A 20,897-nucleotide genomic window follows, 5' to 3' on the forward strand; every position below is an offset into this window, starting at 1 on the left:
GTCCCAGGCAAGTAGCAATATCCCCCTTACACACTGCAGTATTCACCCCAAGCTCGACACCGCTGGACAGCTGAGCGCAAGCTGTGCACGGCGATCCCACTCGATCGTTGAACGGTACCTCCATCATTGGTTTTCCGGCACTTGGCGAGCTATGGGGCAGAGCGAGTAACGGCAGCGGCTGGAGCCTTTCTCCACGCGACTTAGAGAAAGGAAGGATTCTCCCAGCGGCTGATGCTCGACAGGAGTGGAGAACCATTAATGCGGTGAGTGGACCGGGCGCGGGACTTCTGCTGTGCTCTCCTCCCCCGCATGATCTGTGCCTTGGTTGGTTGCGGCAGAGTCTGGCTGCCCTTGGACCACACAGCACGTTCCCGCCTCTTCCCTAAGGCCCCGGGGGGACAGGGTCCGCGGGCAAGCCTGGGAGGTGGCCTCTCGGTCGCTTGTAGGCGTGGAGCGGGGGAGAAGTGAGAGATAGCCCGTTGCTTTCTGCGCCCTGTTGCCACCCCATGTGAAGCCGCTTCCACACGGCCCTTCAAGTGCGCGGACTGTGGCCGTCTGGCCCTACGCTCAACTTATTGCTGCATCTTGGGGCCCACAACTGCTGCCACCGCATCACAACCACTTTATGGCGAAGGCAAACATAATCCCCGGGGCCGGGGCCTCCACGCAATTGACTGCTCCCCATAATCAGCCCACCTCCGGCCCTCTTCACACTGCCTAAGCACTAGAATCTTCTGAAACTGGACATAATACTGCACCCGCACGTCTAGGTCTACACGCTTCCTCCCTAGGGCGCCCGGTCCTGTCCACATCAGGTTGATCAGGGGAATGGAACGCCTGCTCTATCTGCACCTTGGGCCGTAGCACAGGTCCCCCCTTTTTTTCTCAATCACTAGCTGCAAGCCCTGACCTGCCTTATACCTGCAACCAACACAAGGGTCGCTCTGCCACACCTCAACTTGTTCCATCGTGTTGCGGCATAGGCCGCAAAGATCCTAAGCAAAAGACCCTCCCTTTCGAAAAACTTGTGGAGAAGGTTCCTGAGGGCAGCTCCAGCATGGTGGAGGGAGGGCGGGGTGCAGAACAAGCTGACGACTCCTCCACTCAATCCATATCACTGCTGCAAGAGATGAGAGCGGGCTACAGGGTATTGGATGGATGATTTGACACCCTAGACAAGAGTCTTGCCAACTTGGAGGCCAAAATTCGAGTTCACGATAGGCGCTTGGACGTGGCGGAGGCCCGCATCTCAGATAGAGGATGGTATCGCACAGTCCCTCAAAATGCTCGAGAGTGGAGCGCATCCTCAAGGACGTGGCGATTAAGAACGAAGACCTCAAGACGCGAAACAGGTGCAACAACGTCTGCATTTTGGGGGTTTCAGAGACCACTGCAACAGGCCGCCTTGACCTCTTTGTTGAGACGTTGGTGGCTGACATGTTTGGGAGAGAGTCCTTGAACCCCGGATTTGTAGTGGAGCGTGCTCACCGCACCCTGGGCCGTCGCCCAACCCGGGCTGCCCTCCAAGACCTATTATCCCACGCATCATGAACTTTTGGGATCATGACACTACGCCTCGCCAAAGAACGAGGAGACACCACGTGGGAGGGCTCCAAACTATCTCTCTACCCAGACTTTACCATTATGGTGCAAGAGGCCCATCGCAAGTACAATGGGGTCAAAGTCACCCTCAGGAACTTGGGTTTGAAATATGGCATGTTATACCCTGCCATATTGTGAGTTGATGTTGACGGACAGGCCCACATTTTCGAAAACCCAACGAGGTGCAGGAATTTTGCCACACATACAAACAAAACAATTAGGCAGTTGAGGAAGGGGTTCGGCCCTCCCCTCTGCACGGCGGCTCGGACGCAAGCATGGAACTTTTTTCAGGTGCCAGAACTGGCTGACTTTGCCGCACTGCTCCCTCTCCGTTGTAACATGGCTGTATTGGGTTAATATTACTTATCATTAAGAAATTTTTCAAATAGCTGATCGACTGACGTGGCATTACCACCCCTCATGGTGTACATCTTGGGTTTGTTTCTAGTTGCACGGTTGCACCGTTCCAGGGTTTTTGCATTCCATTGTAAAGCCAATTGGTACTTCACTATTGTTGTCAGTTATGGATCTGCCTCGCTCTTTTCGTAGTGAGGTTGCGTGAGGCGTGGGAGGGGACAATTGCTATCGTACAGATACTTTTAGTTATTTACAGGTCTGTTCACTGTCACAGTTAGCATTTAACTGCTGTTGCTTGTATTTGTCATTCATGTCGCGACCGCTAGATGGCTCAGCTGGGTAATATGATGGTCTCTCTGGCTTCTCCTTGATGTCATGGAACGTCAGGGGTCCTAATGATAATCGCAAGAGAAGACATGTTGTCCACTATCTACTTCGGCACAATGTCAACATTGCTTTTTTACAGGAAATGCATCTACCTAAATCTGACTCCGCTCGCTTTGCTTCAAGCTGAGGTGCACACAGATATTTTGCCAACTTCAGCAATAATACTAGGGGCACGGCCATTCTTATTCACAAAAGGGTCCCCTTCAGTCTCCGCTCAGTTGTAAGGGACAGCAAGGGTAGATACACCATTGTTACTCGGTCGCTAATAGGTCACGGTAGGGCTCTGGTGTGCGTATACGCCCGATCACTGATTCCCCGTAATTTTTTCATTCCTTGCATGCCCAGCTCATGAAGTTAGATCCAGTTTTACTATTGGTTGGGGGGGATTTGAACCTGCTCCTTAACCCTGACTTAGATGGCACCGCCAAATCCCCTGGCACTAAACCATGCACGCGCCGGGCTCTGTTTGACCTTTGCAAGCAACTATCTCTCCTAGACATTTGGCACATGCGCAACCCCTCCCTTGATGAATACACACTGTATGCTGGCCAACACAACATCTGGACTAAGATTGATTATTTGCTTGTTTCTCCTGGCATCTCCAGCTGGTATCACTCAATCATGACTCTCCCGAGAACATACTCTGCCCACTCCCCAATTAAGCTTCTCCTCAAGGTTCCTCGACCAGATGGGTTAGAACGGCAATGGCATTTCCCAAGTCGTGCCCTCAAAGATGACCTTTTTCACATTGAAGTACGCGAGTCCATTGAAGAGTACTTCATCATCAACACAGGCTTGGTGGACACTTGGGCAGTCCTTTGGGACGGTTTCAAAGCATACATCAGGGGCTTCTGCTTGCCAAGCATGCTGGGCTGCTCAAACAATCTCCGCAACACACTCTCTTGCCTAGAATGCGACCTCACATAACTGGATAGCGCCACGATGTACACTTTTAATCCGGAAGCGGCGGGACAACGTTTGGCCCTCCTTTCAGAATACAGGGATTCTGCAGATCACGAGATACTCTTTCTAGGTAAATATCAAACAGCTCGACGATACGGTGAAGGCGAGCGGCCAGGTCGGGTGCGAGCTCAGATGCTTTGGCTCCCATAAAGCAAAGCCTATGTCACTGAACTGCGTTCTTCTACAAACCAGGTGATCACCGGCACTTCGGAAATTCATAACAAATTCCTTGCTTACTTTACTGCTCTCTACACTTCCAAAGTAGGGCGCGATCCCACTGCTCAGGAAGCCTATTTATCTGAGATTGCATTGCTCTATCTAGAGAAGAATATGCAGGATTTTTTAGCAGAGCCAATCTCCGAGGATGATGTCCTTAGGGCCATCGACACCCTTCGATGCTCCTCTGCCCCTGGACTGGATGGCTTTACGAGGGAATTCTACAAGGCATACAAGGATCTATTGGTGCCGCAGCTAATTGAGGTATAAATGGAGGCCCTCGAGAAACAAATTCTACCCCCACCCTTCGCGAAGCTGTTGTTATACTCCTCCCCAGACCCGCGATTATGTGGGTCATACAGACCATTGTCCCTACTCAATTTGGATTATAAAATTCTGGCCAAGTACCTTGCCATGCACTTGTTTCAATTGATGGAATTTATGATCTCTCCAGCTCAATCCGGCTTTGTTCCCCATTGATCTACCTCAATGAATCTCAGGACGCTCTTCTCAGTTTTCCACAGAATTAACCCTGAGGTCCCGGCCGCCGCAATCCTGCTAGACACTAAGAAGGACTTCGACTACCTGGAGTGGCCTTTTTTAGTGGGAATTCCAAACGAAGCCCATGTTAGATGTCTTCACATCTAACATGGGCTTCGATTGGAATTCATAGAGCATATTATCAAGCACATTATCGCCGCTTTATCTGCAGTTTCCTGCCGATAAAAGCGGCGATAATGTAACGCCCTTTCTTGATAATATGCCCCCTGGTCTTTTGCAAAAATGTATTAGCCCTTCCTTCCCACATCACAGTATTTATTTTATATTGCCTCTTTCTCTAAGCTTGAATCAGCAAAAGATTGAAGATTTGTTCACATGTTTACAGCTTCAGGACAGGGTTCTATACAATTGCATGGCCTGGCTGCAAGATATTATGAGAGGGGGCAAAAACTGTACGTCGTGTTCCAGTTCTAGGCATTTCTGCTGCAAATCATTATCACAAGCATCAGCTGAACTGTAATGTACCAAAAACACAGGTCCCAGAGTGGATCCGATAGTCAAACTAAAGGATAGGACTGGAGACGAGGCCTGTTCAAAAAGACATTTTGCAGTGGGTAAAGTACCACTCTTTTACATGCTTGTGGATTTGCGAGAGTTAGAGTTATTGGCTTTGTAAATGTAATAGTTTTTTACTAATGTTTTTTGGAATGGAGTGGATGTGCATTGTGTGTAGTGAAATTATGAGGTATGTTGTGCAGTGAAATTATGTGAAAAGAAAGGTTGTGGTATTTAGTGTATAGGAAATATGTAGAGTGGGATTATGTGTAATGGAGACTAATTATGTGGTATGGAAGTCTGTGTTGTGGAGTGGTAACCTCAGGTTTAGTCTTCCTCTTTTCCATAGAAGCTCAACTATGAACTCACTGAGTCACTTTAGAGGACTTCTGGACCTAGTCAGAGGTATGAGCAGGGCCACTGGAATTATGCGACTGTTTGGCTGCACCAACTTTTGCACAATCACACATTTTCCGCATTAGCCACATACTCCATCATCTGCTGCCTAATCTGCAGATTTGTACAGAAAAAGCCTTGTTTCTAGCACACACAGCTCAAACGTTACCAAAAATGCAGCGACAAGTGTTTGGTCACCTGTTTCTTATTGCTAAATGCACGTGTTAAATTGGTACTAATGGTGTGCAAGCCACCCTTGCTTCTTTCTGTGCCTCTCTTGCCTCTTTCTGCATTTCTGTTGCTTCTTTCTGCACCTTTCTTTCTTTTTCTGCACTTCTTTTGCTTCTTTCTGCAATTTTATCTACTTTCTGCCCCTCTTTTGCCTCTTTCTGCACCTCTGTTGCCTCTCTCTGCCCCTCACTTGCTTCTTTGTGCACCCATCTTGGCTCTGTCTGCACCCCTAAAGCCTATTTGTGCACTCCTCTTCCCTTTTTCTGCTCCTCTGTTCCTTCTTTCTGCACTTCTTTTATTACATTCAGCACCCCTCTTCCCTCTCGGCTCCCGGCTCCAGCGCTGCTCGGGAACCTAATTTGGCAGGTCCCCAGTGGCCCGGGGGCTTTTTCCAGCACGCCTCGGAAGCGGAAGGTGCAGGGCACCTGCGGGGCTACTCCGATCGCCCCAGGTGCCGCTGAAACGGCTATATCTGCGAGGGGACGTGAGGAGAGGACGGCTGCGGACAAAATGGCGGCCAGAGCACTGACGAGAGCGCCGATGACTTTAACCCTCTGTGGGTGGTACACTTAACAGGCGAAATTTAAGTGACGCAGAGCTGCCTAATCTCGGGGGCCTCTATAGTGGCAAGACAACGGGGGCGGCCCCCGTCACAATCTGCCTTCCCACGCCTGCCTGACCTTAAAATGGCGGCCGGGTGTGACACGCGACTATCGGTCGGCGCCTCTACTTGACCATCTGGTCCCCGCGCTTACTGCCTCTCCCATAACAAAAGCTGCATCTGTTGCCACGATATGGCGGCGCGGCGGAGTCGCTGTAAGCGACGTCGCAAGCTCTCTCTGTGTCACATGCCTGCGAGGGTGAGCCCTCTTCAAGGATCCTTGGCGGTGACTTGTGCGGAGTGCTCTGCTTCTCCCCCTCACCTGCACCCCAGCGTCACACCATGCCCCAACAAGCCCCAGCTTTGTACCGGCCAGCCTGACTCAACAATGGTGGCGGTTGATGAACCAGCCAGCGAGATGTGCGAGGCGAGAGTGGTGACAAACGTGGTGTCAGCGAGGAGACTACCACACTGATGTCACACTGCTACCACGATCTACCTGACATTTGCAGTGCCTTAATGTGAGGTGCCCACCCGAAGACAACAACCCACCATGCCATGGCGCCTGTGGTCTTTCTTTTCATCTCCCACCTGGGCAACTTGCTGCTGGTGGGTGACGGGCAGCCGTACCACACCACCACCTTCTCTCCTGGACTTCTTGACTTTTTTGTTTTGTCCTGGCCGCCTTTTTGCTGCTGATTTCGGACACTTTTCTATGGACTCTGACCCTCCATCCTTTTCCTTGTCCTCTAACCCTTTTCCCCGTTGATGATCCTCAAATGTTTCTGCTTTGCCTTTTATCCATACCCTTGCATCCCTCCCACCCTCCCTCTGTGCTGTGACTGCATCCCCCCTCCGACCCCACTTATGGAACTCTGCTTTTCTGTATATAGAGATAACTCTAATCACTAGTATATGCAGTAGACCTTTGTACTCTCTACCATTCCTATGTGACTCTTAGAGTATATCCATTTGTATCCCTTCCCTATGTATATAGAGATAACTCTAATCACGAGTATATGCAGTAGACCTTTGTACCATCTACCATTCCTATGTGACTCTTAGAGTATATCCATTTGTATCCCTTCCCTATGTATATAGAGATAACTCTAATCACTAGTATATGCAGTAGACCTTTGTACTATCTACCATTCCTATGTGACTCTTAGAGTATATACATTTGTATCTCCTTGTGTGACTTTACATCTTGTACATTTGCAAATTTTTTCTGTTTGTATCCTTTATGTAACGCATGTAATCCGAAGTCCTTATGTTTTTCAACTGGTCCTTATGTAAAGCGCTCTGTTACCTTCGGGTAAAGTTCGCGCTATATAAAATTGCAAAAATAAAATAAATAAATAAACCCATCTTGCCTCTTTCTGTACCTCTGTTGCTTCTTTCTATACTACTCTTACTTCTTTCTGCATCTCTCTTGCCTCTTTCTGAATTTCTGTGGCTTCTTTCTGCACCTATCTTTCTTTTTCTGTACTTCTCTTGCCTCTTTCTGCAAATCATATCTACTTTCTGCACCTCTTTTGCCTCTTTCTGCACCCCTGTTGCCTCTTTCTGTACCTCATTTGCTTCTTTAAATACCCCTCTTGCCTCTTTCTGCACCTCTGTTTCCTCTTTCAGCACCCCTCCCCTCTTTCTGCTCCCCTGTTCCTTCTTTCTGCACTTCCTTTGTTTCTTTATGCACCCCTCTTCCCTCTTTTTTGCACCCCTCTTGTTTCTTCCTTCACCTCTGTTGCTTCTTTCTGCACCACTTGTGCTTCTTTCTGTACCCTTTTCCCTCTTTCTGTACCCCATTCCTTCTTTCTGCACCTCTTTTGCCTCTTTCTGCATCCCTGTTGCTTCTCTCTGCAGCCTTCTACCCTCTTTCTGCCCCCCTTGCCTCTTTCTGTACCTCTGTTCCTTCATTCTGCACATCTTTTGTTTCTTGCAGCACATCTCTTGCTTCTTTCTTTACCCCTCATGCCTCTATCTGCATGCCCCTTCCTTCTGTTTGCACCCGCCTTGCCTCTTTCTGCACCTCTGTTGCTTCTTTCTGCACTACTCTTGCCTCTTTATGCACCTCTCTTGCTTCTTTCTGCACTACCCATGCTTCTTTCTGTACCCCTCTTCCCTTTTTCTTCATCCCTTTTGCCTCTTTTTGCACCCCTCTTCCCTCTTGTTGCACCCCTCTTGCCTCTTTCTGCACCTCTGTTGCTTCTTTCTGCACTAATCTTGAAACTTTCTGCAACTCTCTTGCTTCCTTCTGCACCACTCATGCTTCTTTCTGCACCCCTCTTCTCCCTCTTTCTTCATCCCTGTTGCCTCTTTCTGAACCTTGTTTCTTGTTGCACATCTCTTGCACCTTTCTTCACCCCTTTTGCCTCTTTCTGCACACCTCTTCCCACTTTTTGCACCCCTCTTGCCTCTTTCTGCACCTCTGATGCTTCTTTCTGCACTACTCTTGCTTTTTTCTGCAGCTCCCTTTCTTCTTTGTACACCACTTGTGCTTCCTTCTGCACACCTCTCTCTGCACCCCTCTACCCTCTTGTTGTACCCCTCTTGCTTCTTTTTGAACCTCTGTTGCTTCTTTTTTCACCACTTGTGCTTCTTTCTGCACCCCTCTTGCCTCTTTCTGTACCCCTTACCTCTTTCTACTCCTCTGATCCTTCTTTCTGCACTTCTTTTGTTTCTTTCTGCACCCCTCTTCTCTTTTTTGCCCCCTTTTGCCTGTTCCTGCACCTCTGTATATTCTTTTTGCACTACTCTTGCTTCTTTTTGCACTACTCTTGCTTCTTTCTGCACCACTCGTGCTTCTTTCTGCACCCCTATTCCCTCTTTCTGCACCCCTCTTGTTTCTTTCTGTACCTATGTTCCTTCTTTCTGTACCCTTCTTCCCTCTTTCTGCACCTCTCTTGCCGCTTTCTGCATCCCTGTTCCTTCTTTCTGCACCTCTTTTGCCTCTTTCTGTACCTCACTTGCCTCTTTCAGCACCTCTGTTGCTTTTTTCTGCAGATCTCTTGTCTCTTTCTGCACCTCACTTGCCTCTTTCAGCACCTCTGTTGGTTCTTTCGGTTCTTTCTGCACTTTTCTTCCTTCTTCCTGTACCTCTCCTGCCTTTTTCTCTACCTCTCTTGCCTCTTTGTGCATCCCTCCTACCTTTTTTTGCATCCCTCTTGCCTCTTTTTGCACCTCTATTGTTTTTCTTCTGCACTGCTTTTTCTTCTTACTCTACCTCACTTGCCTCTTTCTGCTCTGCTCTTGCTCCTTTCTACACTTCTGTTGCTTCTTTAAGCAATCCACTCGCCTCTTTCTGCACTTCTCTTCCTTCTTTTTGCACCCCTCCTGCCTCTATCTCTACTTCTCTTGCCTATTTATGCACCTCACCCACCTCTTTCTGCACCCCTCTTGCCTCTTATTGCACCTCTGTTGGTTCTTTCCGCACTGCTCTTGCATCTTTCTGCACCTCACTTGCGTCTTTCTACACTTCTCTTGCTTCTTTCTAAACTTCTGTTACTTCTTTCACCAATTTTATTTCCTCTATCTGCACTTCTCTTCCTTCTTTCTGTACCTCTCTTGCTTCTTTCTGCACCTCACATGACTCTTTAAGCACCTCTGTTGCTTTTTTCTGCAGATCCCTTGCTTCTTTCTGCACCTCACTTGCCTCTTTCAGAACCTCTGTTAGTTCTTTCTGCACTGCTCTTGCTTCTTTCTGCACCTCACGTGCCTCTTTCTGTACTTCTCTTGCTTCTTTCTACACCTCTGTTGCTTCTTTCAGCAATTCTCTTGCTGCTTTCTTTACTTTTCCCCTTCTATCTGCACCCCTCCTGCCTCTTTCTGTACCTCTCTTGTCTCGTTGTGCCCCATCTACCTTTTTCTGCACCCCTGTTGCCTCTTTTTCCACCCTGTGGTTCTTATTGCACTGCTCTTGCTTCTTTCTGTACCTCCCTTGCCTCTTTCTGCACTTGTCTTGCTTCTTTCTACACTTCTGTTGCTTCTTTCAGCAATTCTCTTGCCTCTTTCTGCACTTGTCCTCCTTCTTTTTGCACCTCTCCTGCCTCTTTCTGTACCTCTCTTGCTTCTTGGTGCACCTCTGCCACGTCTTTCTGTACCCCTCTTGCCACTTTTTTCACCTATGTTGGTACTTTCTGCACTGCTCTTGCTTCTTTCTGCACCTCACTTGCCTCTTTCTGCACTTCTCTTGCTAATTTCTAAACCTCTGTTGATTCTTTCAGCAATACTCTTGCCTTAATCTGCACTTCCCCTACTCGTTTCTGCACTTCACTTGCTTCTTTCTTAACCTCTCTTGCCTCTTTTGGCACCTCTGTTAATTCTTTCTGCACCCCTTCTGCCTCTTTCTGTACCCTCTTCCCTATTTGTGCAACTCCCTTGCCTCTTTCCACAACTCTCTTCCCCCTTTCTCCAGCACTTGTGCCTCCTTTTGTACCTCGGTTGCTTCTTTCTGTACTTCGCTTGGTTCTTTCTACACTGCTCTTGCCTCTTTCTGCATCCCTCTTGCCTCTGTTTGCACCTCAGTTGCTTTTTCTGTACCTCTGTTGCCTCTTTCTAGACCATTCGTGCCTCTTTCAACACCTCTGTTGCTTCTTTCTGCACTTCTCTCCCTTCTTTCTGCACCCCTTGTGCCTCCTTTTGTACCTCTGCTGCTTGTTTCTGCACTTGTCTTATTTCTTTCTGCACTGCTCCTGCCTCTTTCTGCATCCCTCTTGCCTCTTTGAGCACCTCTTTTGCTTCTATCTGCACTTCTCTCTTCTGTTTCTGCACTCCTCTTGCCTCTTTCTGCAGCTCTGTTGCTTATTTCTGCACTTCTATTGCCTCTTTCTGCACCTCTCTTGCTTCTTTCTGCACCTCAATTGCCTCTTTCAGCACCTCGGTTGCTTTTTTCTGTAGATCTCTTCCCTCTTTCTGCACCTCACTTGCATCTTTCAGCACCTCTGTTGCTTTTTTCTGAAGATCTCTTGTCCCTTTCTGCACCCCTATTTTCTCTTTCTGCACCTCTCTTGCTTCTTTCTGCAACTCTGTTCCCTGTTTCTCTTCCTTCTTTCAGCACCCCTCCTGCCTCTTTCTGTAACACTCTTGCCTCTTTGCTCACCCCTCCTACCTTTTTCTGCACCCCTCTTGCGTCTTTTTGCACCTCTGTTGGTTCTTTTTGCACTGCTCTTACTTCTTTCTGCACCTCACTTGCCTCTTTCTGAACCCCTGTTCCATGTTTCTGCACCTTTTCTGCCTGTTTATGCACCTCTCTTGCTTCTTTCTGCACCTCTGAGTTAGAGGTACTTTTAATCCCCAGCCCTATTATTTACTAGGGCCTTACAGGGAGGTCATGCCAATCAGAGGAATACATCAACCCATAGTGTACCCTAGTGTATGTAGGTGTTTTCACTGCATTCTAAGTGTCTTTCAGCATAGCACATGCTCCTAGTCTGGTTAGTCAGAGTCAGTTACCACCAGTACCAGTCAGTAAAAAGTTGGGGCAGAGGATGACTTTGAAACAAGGTCTCTTTCTGCACCTCTGTTGGTTCTTTCTGCATATCTCTTACTTCTTTCTGTACTTTTCTTCATCTTTCAGGGCTTCTGTTGCCTCCTTCTGCATTTCTCTTGCTTCTTTCTGCACATTTCTTCCCCTTTCTTCACATGTCCTACCTCTGTAAGCATAGTTAGTAATTCATATTTGAAAGAAATTCACTGAAAAAAAACATAGGTTTCACGGATGTTATAGTTAGAAAATAGCATTTAAAAAAACCTTAGAAATTCTCTGGAAAAACCATAGGTTTCAAGGACATTATAGTTAGAAATTATCATTTAAAAAACCTTTGAAATTCACTGAAAAGAAACATAGGTTTCAGGGATGTTATAGTTAGAAATTAGCCTTTAACAAACCGTAGAAAGTCACTGAGAAAACCATAGGTTTTAGGGACGTTATAGTTAGTTGGACATTTCACCCGTACAAAACCAAATATATTTGGCAGTAATAGTTAGTTGAGCTAACTATAACTCACACCCCGCAATGCACTGCTGATGACGTCACATATTACATCATTCATTACATGGTCAGTGACATTATTGATGACATCACTGGTGACATCTCAAATGACATCACTGTTTACATCATCCACGTGATAATCTGATGCACCTCCCCCACTCTAAAATGCAGACTACCATTTTTGAAACCATAGACACACCAATACCAATTACTACATACCCACTCACTGATTCCTTGGTCTACACACACATCCACTCATTCACCCCAACAGTTACTCATACATGCAGCCACTCATCAATACAGCACTATCATGTGCACTATTACACCTATACAGACACACATACCATCACTCACCCATAGAGTTACACACACACCTAGTCAGTCATGCAAAGAATCAATCACACTCCCATGTACTCACCTATACAGGTATACACACCACTTCACTTATTCATAGACACTAACACAAACTTACTCACTTCTACAATTACTGACACAAGCACACACTCATCCATACAGCCACTCTCACAATCACTCACTCTCACATATAGTCATTTATGTACTCCAACACTCACATATACTGCCTTTCAAATATGTAGTTACTTACACATGTACCACTGAGGCATCAATTCACTAACCAACACACCCATACACATACTCACCCACCCATACAGCCCTTCACAGATGCACTCTTGAGCCCATACACCCAGTGAATCACTTACTCACACATCTATGCACAGAGTCACACACACCCCACCCACCGAGACACTCAGACACCCATACAGATACTCAGACAACCAATAATAACCCATATAGACACTTACATAGCTACTCACCAACCCAGGCAGCCGCTTACCGACCAACTGACTGACTGATACAGACATGTAGCAGACATTTGGGGGCACGTAAGAGGGACTCACCTGGTTCCTCCTGGTCCCGCTGTTGTTTCCTTCCCGCTGCCGAACTCGGCCATCTGCGCAGCGTGGACGGACTTGGGGGACTACATCACCCGTGAGCCCTTGCGCCGGAAGCCGACAACGCCTGCATTGTAACGCGCCCGGAGGTGCTTAAAAGTCAAGAGAGCCCCGGTGGAGCGGGGCACTGTAGCAGACATTTGGGGGCACGTAAGAGGGATTCACCTGGTTCCTCCTGGTCCCGCTGGTGTTTCCTTCCCGCTGCCGAACTCGGCCATCTGCGCAGCGTGGACGGACTTGGGGTACTACATCACCCGTGAGCCCTTGCGACGGAAGCCGACAACGCCTGCATTGTAACGCGCCCGGAGGCGCTTTAAAGTCAAGAGAGCCCCGGTGGAGCGGGGCACTGGAGCAGACATTTGGGGGCACGTAAAAGGGACTCACCTGGTTCCTCCTGGTCCCGCTGTTGTTTCCTTCCCGCTGCCGAACTCGGCCATCTGCGCAGCGTGGACGGACTTGGGGAACTACTAAGCATGGGCGTAAAATCCGTTCCGCTCGTGGATTTTGCGGATTTTCGGTAAATTTGCAATCCGCGAACTCTCGCGAACTTGCCGAAAATTCGTAAAATCCGTGCGAAGCGGATTTTTTGCTTGGTCGCACTTGCCAACTAGAATACTATACAATTTCGCGGGAGTAAACACTTGCAAACACGTAGATGCGGCGGGCAGCGACAATCTCGCAATTGCGAGATTGCAAAATTTGCAATTTCGCACAAGAAATCCACCAGCAGGCAGCATAAACCTTGAAAATTATGATTTTTATCAGAATAACTCCTCAGGTTGACATTTGCCTGCACTTTTTCTTTGCAAGGAGTCCATTTTGGGGGGTGGGGGTGGGAGGAAGGAAGTGCCCCACAGTTTCCAACTTCCTGTTCCTGTCCACCAGGCTCCTCCCAGTGCTTTCTTCATGTGCTGGTCACTTTGATTTGGATCTTGACCTGGAAGGATTACTTTTTGTGGATGCTGCTGGATATTTGGATTTTTGCAAAACTGAAAGCACTCAGCAGGTGCAAAAGTTCAATCTTATCATTAGTAACCATTCCCTGTAGTGCTTCCTGAGGGGCCCCTCCAGAGTTCATTTGCCTACTTGCAACTATTCTATGACCCTGCTCTGTCCCTCACAGCAGGCTCAGAGAATAGCTACAAGTATACAACAAAGGTCCTGTTAAAAAAATTACACTGCAACAGAAAGCAATTACAGACAAAACTGAAAGCACTCAGCAGGTGCAAAAGTTCAATCTTATCATTAGTAACCATTCCCTGTAGTGATTCCTGAGGGGCCCCTTCAGAGTTCAGTTGCTTACTTGCAACTATAGGCCACAAAGGTCCTGTGAAAAAAAAGTGCACTGCAACAGAAAGCAAATTACAGATAAGGAAGCAGGTGCCAGCCAGACTGGAAGTTTAAATTCAGTGACACATTAATCAACCCCAAATTAATTCATGTCAGTTGAAGCAGGGCAGGGGTGCTTGCTTTTTTTCACCCCCATAATCTACAGTGATAAACCAACCAGAGGGTGGCAGTGATGTACCAGAGGGTGGCATGGGTGTACCAGAGGGTGGCAGTGGTGAAACAGAGGGTGCTGTGAACCTGTGATGATGAACCAGATGTAGAAACAACATAGTCGCGGCCGTTGCGAGCCGACAAGTAAGTTCGCAATTGCGAACTGGTACAGAACCCTCGCGAACTGGCAGAAATCCTTGCGAACACAAAAAAAAATAAAAAATCCGCAAATTCGCGAGAGTTCGCGGATTTTGCGGATTGTGAATCCGTAAATACGCAAGTTCGCGGATTGCCAATTCGCAAAATCCGCCCATGCTTACATCACCCGTGAGCCCTTGCGCCGGAAGCCGACAACGCCTGCATTGTAACGCGCCCGGAGGCGCTTAAAAGTCAAGAGAGCCCCGGTGGAGCGGGGCACTGTAGCAGACATTTGGGGGCACGTAAGAAGGACTCACCTGGTTCCTCCTGGTCCCGCTGTTGTTTCCTTCCCGCTGCCGAACTTGGCCATCTGCGCAGCATGGACGGACTTGGGGGACTACATCACCCGTGAGCCCTTGCGCCGGAAGCCGACAACGCCTGCATTGTAACGCACCCGGAGGCGCTTAAAAGTCAAGAGAGCCCCCACGTCGCGGGACCGCGCGCGGGCCGGCGCCGGGCTAAGCCCGGGCAAAGGGCGGGCCCTCTGTGGCCCTCAGAGGCCTGAGGAGACTGGACTGGGCCAGGAACTCTATATCGCCTCTTTTGGACCTCTAACGTGCTATGTGCATGTAAGACATTTTACTCATTTTTAGTATGATATTTTCATTTGCTTTTTTGTGAGTGTTTAGACTTAAGGGTACTTGTGTGGAAGTTTAACATCATCACTGCTTATAATGTCTAAACCCAGAACTGACAAAGTGATGGTGGGCCCTGCTACTTTAGACAATTTCCTGGTTAGGAAAGTAAATCAGATCAATAATGATAGACGTGTATCTTTGGGAAAAGGCACTGTGATAGGGGAAACACTATCTGAAAATTCCCCTATTAGTCTGACCCAAGACTGTGAAATTAACACGAGTGATGTCATCTCTACTGACCCTCCAGCGCCCATTTTAGTGAATGTGGAGGTTCATCCTGACTCACGGGCGCTGTCAAGCTCAGATATTGGTGTGCTGAATGAGACACAACCTGAAACCAGGCCTCTGAGAACTTGTAGAACACTGTCTCAAAGGGAAAATGGGAAACATAACAATTCTAAGTCTAAAAAAAAGGATGGTAAGGCAATTATCAGTCCTGCTATAACAACCCCTTTTGTATTCACGGGCACGACTGGTAATGGAAATGGTAATGGTGCAAATTTAAATCCTGATTTGCTTGCTTCACTTACAAAAAACTTAGAAGTTTCTTTAACAGCAAAAATGGAGGAGCTTATTAAACCATTAACCAATAAGATAGATAACCTAGTCAAGGAAGTGACAAGGCTGGGTGGTCTGTTATCGTCACAGAATATTGTAACATCTAGTGGAAATGTACACTCTGGGGGGAAAGGGAGAGAAATTGCTGAAGCTAATGATACACAAAATAAGGGGAGGGGGAATATTGTTGTTGCAGCGGCCTCAGGGTCTGAAACACCTATTCGACCGGATATCCCTGTGGCAACTGCCTCGCAGCAACAACCATCTATAAAGCCCCAAAGCAGTAGAGCTCCCAGACCCCCGAGGTACAACCGCTATCTTAATTTACCACCAGATTGTGCTCCGTTTGTGGCAGTACTGACTAATGTGCCCCCCTGTGGCACCCATCCCGCATCTCCTTTTGATGAATCTCAAACCTCTTTGAAAAATAAGACAGTGTCATGGCTCAACAAAAACTGTGGTTTTCCCATCTCATATTCTGACCAGATAATGACAGTAAGGCGTGTAAATTGGGTGGGGCCGTCTAAAAAGACTGGGTCTGGGGATTGTATAGTTGTAAACTTCAAACACCCCCAGCATGTGGCAACTGTTCTTTTGAGAGTTTCTGCACTGGTATATGATATGAACAGTATCTGTGTACGCCCCCTGGGTTACTTTTATGCGCATTTGTGCAAACCTACACCACAACAGAGTTTAACCAGGCGGGGGCTTGAACCTTATACTCCTGTGCAAGAGTCTCAATTCCGTTATAACAACAGTAATCCTTGTGGGTCAGGCGGACCCATTTGTACTTATAACAGGAGCCCCAGTGCTAGACACTATCAATATGGGTCGAACTTAATCACACAGAACAGGTATGAAGTGTTATCCGGTCTTGAGCTGTGTGATTGACGGGGGGCACCTGCGGCTCAGGATACTAGGGCTACAGGTGAATCTATAAACTCAGATAACCTGCTGGGCATAATGCCAGGATGTCTTGCTGTCTCTTGGAATATTGCTGGTCTTGCGGCCAAAATGTCTGATGCAAATTGGGTGATTTACATTAAGCAATTTTCGATTATTTGTTTACAAGAGACCTGGGAGCTGGGCTGTAACCTCTTCTTAGAAGGGTATAAGCCCTTCTTTGTGCCAGCCTTGCCATCATTGCGGGGTAGGCCCAAGGGGGGTCTTGTAATTTTTGTTTCCATACTAATACCCTGTGAAGTACGAAGAATTGTAGCACAACATACAGGTGTAATGGGCTTAACTCTAACTGGAGGTAATGTCCTTGTGGACCTGGTGAACTTTTACAATGCTGCTTACGATAGTGCAGGCAGGCATCACATTCATATATTAAATTCTTTTGTCTCTAATTTTATGAAAAATGTGGGCCATAACCTCATGATTATGGGGGACTTCAATTTGCATCCTTGTATAGACCCATTGCACAAGTGCTTACCAGAAATGACTTGTGAACGTGCGGACTGTCTCCATATGGAGCACACTAAGGAGGGGGAACTGTGCAATGACCTACTGAATGACTATGACCTCTCTCTGGCTATGTCATTAAAGGACCCGCTATATTGTTTTGATACCCCTACCTTTAAAGGACATGGAAGGGGTACCTTTATAGACCATATACTTGTCTCGCGGACGATGCTAACTTTTTTAGATTCTTTTTGCATTGTTCCTAGCGAATTCAGCGACCATAACCCTCTAACAATCTGTTTAAAATGTCCCTGGGTAAAAAAAGGCAATAAGATCATCAATCATGGTAGATTGGGCACAACAGATGGGAGGAGGCGGTTAAAATGGTCTATGGTCTCTGCGGAAATCCTCTATAAGAACATCTCTGAAGGGTGTGCAGAGGATATTAAAGTCTGTATCAATGGGGGGGGGGTGAACCTAGGCTTATCTAAACATTTCGGAGAAGGTGTCAGCATTTCTATCGGTCCCTAATAAAACTCAGGTTAATATAGGCCCGAGATGGTTTAGCCACGATTGCACTATAGCTGCTCGTAAACTGAGGCTTGCACTATCAGCCTCCCAGAGGAATCGGGAGGTCGTAAAACTCTGTAGAAAGGAATATAAGGCTATTACTTTTGCCCGTAAGGAGTTTCTGAGGAAAGAGGCCTGGGAGGAACTGCTTGATCCCTCTACCCTGAATAGCAGCACCAAATTCTGGGCCCTGGTCAAAAAACCTTTTTTGACCGAGGACCCTGGAGATGGACTTGTCTGTTGCATAACCAAAGAGGAATGGGAAAGTCATTTTAAAAGTCTGTACTATTCCGAGGGTTCTGGAACCACGGCTGCTGCCCCCTATGATAGGGACAGCACCATTATTTTTGACGAAAGTGAGGTCTTGGCTGCCATAATGGGTCTCACTGCAAATAAAGCGCCAGGTCCTGACGGAATACCACCGGATCTTTACAAATCTGATCCAGTTTTCTGGGCTCCCATTCTGGTTGCTGTATTTAATGCTGCGGTCACAGTGGGTTGTCCGGGAATGTGGGGACTGTCAACTATAGTTCCTGTCTTCAAGAAGGGAGATAGGGGAAGTGCTCTTTGTTACCGACCAATATCCCTAATTGATTCAATGGTTAAGATTATGGGGAGAGTTATACTTCAACGCCTAACAAGCTGGTCGAATGAAAATAACACCATGTCGATTTCCCAATATGGCTTTTGTGAAGGGCGCTCTACCATAACTCAGTGCCTCAACCTGTTTCTTATTCTGAATAAATATACTGTCGTACAGAAAGGAGTTATTCACCTTGCCTTCATGGATCTGTCCTCAGCCTTCGACTGTGTTAACAGGGGGAGGTTGTGGCAGACCATGAAGGATAAAGGTATTGACAGGGGGATCGTGGAGTTCCTAGCGGATCTGCATAATGACACAAGAGCCAACGTGAGGTTCTCATCGACCGGGGAAACCACAGGAAGTTTTAGCATTAATAAAGGAGTACGTCAGGGGTGTATCCTGGCCCCTTTTCTTTTTAATTTTTATATAAATGATTTAGAGGCTGAACTACAAAAGGTAAAATCAGATTGTCCTAGAGCTGGTGCGAGGGGTATTCCTTTACTTTTATATGCCGACGACGCGGTTTTAATTTCACGAACAGAATTAGGTCTCCAGGCACTTTTGAATGCTTTTAATAATTTTATGTCTGACAGGGACCTTATGGTCAACAATTCTAAATCTTACATAATGAATGTTGGCCGTCAACCTAAAAAGAAGTTCAATTTTAAACTGAATGATGTTCTGATACCCATCACCCAGACGTTCTCATATTTGGGTGTTTTATTTGATACGAAGCTTAGTTGGGCCCCACATTTGGCCAAGAAGAAGGGGGAAATGACTAGAGTAAATGCCTCCATCTTCAACCTTGCCTCTAAATTGGGGAAAAAGCCAAATGTGGCTATGATGAAATTATACAACACTAAATCCATAGCCACTGCAGTATACGGAAGAGAGATATGGGGCTACGTAAATTGCGAACAACTAAAAATAGTTGAAAATAATTTTTTTAAGCGTCTGTTATGTGTTCCAGGTAGCACACCGAATTTAACTGTACATGAAGAACTTGGTTGCCCGCATCTATCCGACATTGTTGGATTGAAACCACTGTTATGCTGGGTAAAATTATGGTTAAGTGATGAAATTCCATTGACCCAAGAGATAGTGGAAGATCTTGTATCACTTGATCATGCAATGTGTGTACCTTGGCTTAAATATTTGAAGTCCCAATTTCTGAAACTTGGTCGCCTGAACTTGTTTGATAACCCGAGGGATATAGTTAAGGGTGATGTTGCAGCAATTAAGAGAGCTTTCTTCTTGGATTGTAATGCCTTAAGAGATGAAGTTGAGCTCGCGAAACCCAATGTTAGAAAGTATATTATGCTGAGAACTTGTCATTCCATGGAAATGTACCTAACATGCTCCTTTACCTCCCATGAGAAATTTTTGTTGACCCGGTTCAGGTTTAACATCTTTCATCATCTTTTAATTAGACCCAAGTCGGACATTTTTAAGAAACCTGCAGCTCCCTGTGGCTGCGACGGGAAGTCTCCACAGGATATGCTGCATTTTATATTTTTATGTACATTTTATGAATATCCCCGTAGGCGGTATCTTGTTACTCTTTTAAAGAAATTAAATTTTAATCAAATTAGACCCGCCCTCATGTACTTACAGCTGCTGCACTCTGATAGTGTCCTCCAGGTGTTAGAATTTTTAAAATTAACCATGAGACTAAGAAAATGTTTAGATGAGTAATTGTGAATCATCTGCAGCCCAATGCACTAATGCACTTTTTCTGTATGTGGGCACTACTTGCACTTTTTCCTGTACTGATTTTGTCTACGCACTCTTTTTAAGAAATATATGTGTTGTATGTAATCTAGATTGACTTTGTAATTATTGTGATGTTTTTAATATGAATTGTTTAATGTTGTGTACTTTTATGGATTGCAATATATCCGAAATAAAGTCAATTTGAATTTGAATTTGAAACCTTAGACTACCATTTTTGAAACCATAGACACACCAATACCAATTACTACATACCCACTCACTGATTCCTTGGTCTACACACACATCCACTCATTCACCCCAACAGTTACTCATACATGCAGCCACTCATCAATACAGCACTATCATGTGCACTATTACACCTATACAGACACACATACCATCACTCACCCATAGAGTTACACACACACCTAGTCAATCATGCAAAGAATCAATCACACTCCCATGTACTCACCTATACAGGTATACACACCACTTCACTTATTCATAGACACTAACACAAACTTACTCACTTCTACAATCACTGACACAAGCACACACTCATCCATACAGCCACTCTCACAATCACTCACTCTCACATATAGTCATTTATGTACTCCAACACTCACATATACTGCCTTTCAAATATGTAGTTACTTACACATGTACCACTGAGGCATCAATTCACTAACCAACACACCGATACACATACTCACCCACCCATACAGCCCTTCACAGATGCACTCTTGAGCCCATACACCCAGTGAATCACTTACTCACACATCTATGCACAGAGTCACACACACCCCACCCACAGAGACACTCAGACACCCATACAGATACTCAGACAACCAATAATAACCCATATAGACTCTTACGTAGCTACTCACCAACCCAGGCAGCTGCTTACCGACCAACTGACTGACTGATACAGACATTCACAGAGTTTAGTCACTAACAACCC

Source organism: Lissotriton helveticus, chromosome 9 (assembly GCF_964261635.1).
Source record: "Lissotriton helveticus chromosome 9, aLisHel1.1, whole genome shotgun sequence".
Lineage (NCBI taxonomy): Eukaryota > Metazoa > Chordata > Amphibia > Caudata > Salamandridae > Lissotriton > Lissotriton helveticus.